Source organism: Octodon degus, unplaced genomic scaffold, assembly GCF_000260255.1.
Source record: "Octodon degus isolate 3935 unplaced genomic scaffold, OctDeg1.0 scaffold00057, whole genome shotgun sequence".
NCBI classification, from domain to species: Eukaryota; Metazoa; Chordata; class Mammalia; order Rodentia; family Octodontidae; genus Octodon; species Octodon degus.
Genome location: NW_004524633.1, coordinates 2,072,592 through 2,077,392, shown reverse-complemented (window position 1 = coordinate 2,077,392; position 4,801 = coordinate 2,072,592).

The window sequence follows — 4,801 nt, the reverse complement described above, 5'->3', positions numbered from 1 at the left end:
CATGTGGTGCTGGGGGATCGAACCGAGGTCCCTGTGCTTTGCCAAGCTTGTTTCAAGTAGGTGCTTTAGACCACTGAGCCATCTCTCCAGCCCCTCAATATTTTCATTTATGAACAGATTAAGTACCTCCTTCAGTCTGAATTGATTTCATTAAGCAATACTAGCTTTTCTTTTTTTTCTTAGTGGACCAATCTTTATTAGTAGGGATCACATCCCAGAATCTTTATTGTAAGTTATATCTTCAGCCAATACTAGCTTTTCTAAATTTAATTTTATTAAAGTACAAAGTACTAACTTTACTGGATATACAAATGGTTCTCTCGGTGACAGAAAAAAATGTGACCTTGATCCCAGCTTTTTTCCCCCCAGATCGGGTCTAAGTTGCTGAATTGCTCCAGGTGGGCTTGAACTTTGTAATCTTTGCACCTGACCCTTAGAGTACTGGGCACATTATAGGACTATGCTACCATGCCTGGCTATGAAATTTTTAAAGAAGATTTTTAAAGTAATATTCTGCATGGACAACCCCTGTTATGTGAAAGATTTCTTTAAATGAATTTATTTTTTAAAGTTGGCACTAGGGATATGTGATTCAATGGTAGAACATGTACTTAGCATGGGTCACAGGTTCAATCCTCAAAACCCCTAACAATTTAAAACACAGCAGATAATGGTTATAACAAACTGTGACAGTGGTACACAAATGCCAAGTATGGCAATCAGTTTTCTGGGGGGCCAGGCAGATGGCTCAGTGGAATAAGTGCTTCCCTGGCAAGCGCAAGGGCCTGAGTTCAATCCCCAGTTCTGCAAAAAAAAAAAAAAAAAAAGTCTGGCAACCAATACATGGAAGGGATAGAGAAAATAGTCTCATCATCTTCTTCCCAAATGCTCTTGAGAACCCCATTTTTATTTCTCATCTAATTATATTAGTAATTTTTTAAACTTCTTTTATATTATTTTTGGCCTTACCTTCTCTTTTAAATTTGCTTCATCCTTTAGCGTCTCTTTCTTCTTAGAGATAATATTGAATAAGTGCTTCACTCCAGATTTAAAACCAGGACAAAAATATAATACCTATAAAAAGTGAGACTGTTTATGGAACAAATACATCTAAGCCACTAACCACTGACATGCTTTTATACAGCCTCTTCAACCCAAGATCTCTACAGCCCAACACTCAAGTCCAGGTCACAGCCCATGTCCACCTCACCTGTACAGCCCACTGTCTTCCCTCCTTCTGGCCTAACCCATATGCCTGGTCTTAGATACTAAGACTTGAGGTTACCAGGACACAGCACAAGGCCTGCACAGTGCCCAGAGGTAACACACCAGGAACTGGGCTAAGAAATCAAAGGGTTCCATGTAACCAAGGTCTATGCAACTGTGCTAGCTCATATTTATTTAATATACTATTTTCTCATACCAAAAGAACATTTAGTAACATACAATTAGAATCATTATTTTAGCCCATCATAGTTCATTCACAAATGTAAACAATACGAACAATTAAGTCTTCCAATAAACTGAGTATCTTGGAAATAAATCTATTAATGTTTTATTTAGTACAGAACAAAATTTTCATTGCTTCTCGGCCTTTTGGCTAAGATCAAGTGCAGAACAAAATTATCAATTTACCTGAAGTATACTATTAAGATAACAAGTATTGCCAAGATTATTCAGTCCTACAAAAGGCAACAAGTTTTCTTTCTTCTCACAGTTTACAGGCGAGGACTGTGCTGCAGGAACAACTTGGTCACTATGAAGAAGAGAGGGAGATAGGTATATAATGAAGCAGCATCTTAAAGTAGCTTAATAATTTTTGATGAAAATTTCACAACTCTATACAGCCTCAAAAATTGCTATATATTCAGAATAAGAGATTTTAAAACATTTCACTGAACAAGACTCAAAGTAAAAGAGGATATTAACCCTATTTTCCAGAGTAAAAAGCTGAGGAACTAGGACTGTTATCTATCTAGCCCATCATAACATTTCATTTACTTTAATTCTAAATGGACACCTTGAAATAATCTGAGTACAATATTTAGAAGGCCACACCAGCCAGGATCTGTTAATAAATATGAAGACTTTGCAGCTGTCCCTCACTTAGAAGTCAGTTGTTCTGGTTTATCATTCTTTAACACAGTGGGGCCCCAACATCTTACTTTGTAACCAACGGCTGCTACACTAGTGCCTCAGAATGGACAAGAATGAAAGCTGAAGCTCAGAAGGAACACAATTTCAACTAATTACTGGGGGGTGCTCGGAAGTGGGACCCAATCTACTTCAGTCACCAGGGGAGTGCCTGCATGTTCACTGGGGAAGCAGCACAGCCTCCGGATAGAGCAACCTGGAATAAAGTATTCCATTTGGTGCTATTTTTATCACTTAAGAATCTTTAAGGGACCGGGGAGATGGCTTAGTGGAATATCACTTCCCTGACAAGCACAGGGCCTGAGTTCAATCCCTGGTCCCCCCCCCCCCCCCCCCCAAAAAATCCAGACTTCGCGTATTTCCAGGAGCCAGGCCAGAACTTGTACTACTCCTGCCACAGCCTCCCAGAGTGCTGAGATCACCTGGGTGCAACACTAGACCTAGCTTTAGGTTTGTTTAAAATATTCATCAGTAATTGTAGGTCTCCAGCAGCTATAACCATTATGACTACATAGCTACATAACTGCAGAGCTAAAATAACAGGTAAACGTCAAGTTTTGGGAGGCATTCCCCACCCATCTATCTCTTTACTCTGACAGCGTGTTCTACTACAAATAACCAAGTGTAACCTCTGAGAGGTAATTAATAACTTAGCCAATTAATACACCCCCACACTGGCCTTAACAGGACAGGACAGCATGAAAACTGTGAAGGAGCAAGGTGTGATCCCTTGGGGAGCCGGGTTGTGCTCTCCCTCCTGCCCATGCTGCTCTCATACAGGTTCTCACACTTTGACACCTCTCTGGTCTGTCTGATGCTCTCAACCCAAGTTAAATGCTTCTTCACGATTCAGAGTTTCAAAGGTACAGAAATACACTTCAAATACATACATTTCTGATCCTCTATATTCAGAAGCTTTTTCTTCATTTTCTTGAGAGTCTGTAAAATCTAAGGCTCTCTTAGTTTCCTTTTTCTGAAAAAACTTCAAGGAAAGTCTGTTTTTCTTGGATGGACTACCTCTTGAAAGCCCATTACTTTCACTAGATATGACACCAGGCATTTTCTTTCCAAATCCCAAGGAGCCGACAATAATTTATAGAGGGCAATTGTAATCAGCAATTTTATCTGTTAATCACAAACCAAAAAAGAAAAACAAATTGTATTAATCCTCAGTTATCAGTGTAAACAACAAAATCAGTTGTGAGACAGATTTATCAAGAGAACACTACAATTCGGAGCTTCCTATGTGAAAACCTAATTCTTGGCCATCGGACCCAATTTTACTCCTTAAGTGAAGGAGCTTGCAAAGGTGTCCTAACTTGTTGCTATTTTGACAGTCTTGTTATGTAGTCCAGACTAGCCTCAAACTTGTGCTCTTACTGCCACAGCCTCCAAAGTACTGAGATTTGGGGCACAGACCCGAATTAGGCCTTAAAGAACAAAGAACAAGAAATATAGCTGTGCACACTGGTGAAAGTCTAGAATCCCACCGCTGGGGTGCCTGAGCAAGACGCTGAGGGTCTAAGTTGCTGAACTGCTCCAGGTGGGCTGTGCTGCCTATGCTACATAGCAAGACCCCATCTCAAAATGAAAGGGGGAAAAAACGGGGTGGGGGGAGGACTAGGGATGTTAGAGCACTCCCAGGGTTCCAGCCCCAGTACTAGGATGAAGGGAGACAAAAATGTCACCCTGAATTTATCAGCCTGTGATTAAAGATCACAAAACACACCATGTAGAGCCCTACACTGAAAAGTGTTTTTAAAAAGAGAGGCACACACATGTAATTCCACCACTCTGGGCGGCTAAGGCAAGATCACAAATTCAAGCCCAGCCTGAGTAACTCAGAAAGACTCAGGCAGGGCCTTTGCACCTAAGCCCTTTAAATGGCTCAGTATTGCGCCAAAAAACCAAAATTTAAGCCTAGAGTGTTGGTGCACGCCTACAATCCCAAATCTTGGGCGGCTGTGGCAGAACTACTGCAAATTCCAAACCAGGCTGGAGTATAGAGGAAGATCCAATCCAAAAACAAAACCTCCATGTCTCATTGTAACGTATTAATTCATTCGAAATACAAAGACTAAGCAACAACCATCTCTAAATTCTACATTATGAGGTAGTATGCAAGGACGAATGGAAAGCCACAGCAGGGGACACTAACTAGCCCTCTCTTCAAGTTAATGGGAAAGTACTCAGATCGCTAAAAACCTTAACGCGTAACAAAGAAAGGCACAGATCTAGTAGTGTCCGTTTATACCGGTAAACTCCAGGGAAAGAAAACAAGCGAAGTTCGGAGAATGGTGCCTGCACTTTGTGCATATCAAATTCCTACGTGCTAAAACCCACAATATTCTAGTCCTCCAAACTTCTTTTAAACTAGTTTTAAAAAAAAAAAAAATTAAAAAAAAAAAAAAACTGACCAGGAAAAATGACAGTCTGCTTTTTTGCGACTTTCTACTGTCTTAAGACGAAACTTCCACGTGAAGTGATCGTGAGAGCAACGTCAGACGTCAGCCCTCCCCTCAGGTCTGCGGGGGCCCGGGGGCGCCCCGACCCTCGCAGCGCGTTTCCACCGCAGACGGGCGCCGCGCCCGGTCCTCGGCGGCTCCGCCTGGCGACCTCGCTCGGGCTCGGAGGGCAGGCGGCCGCG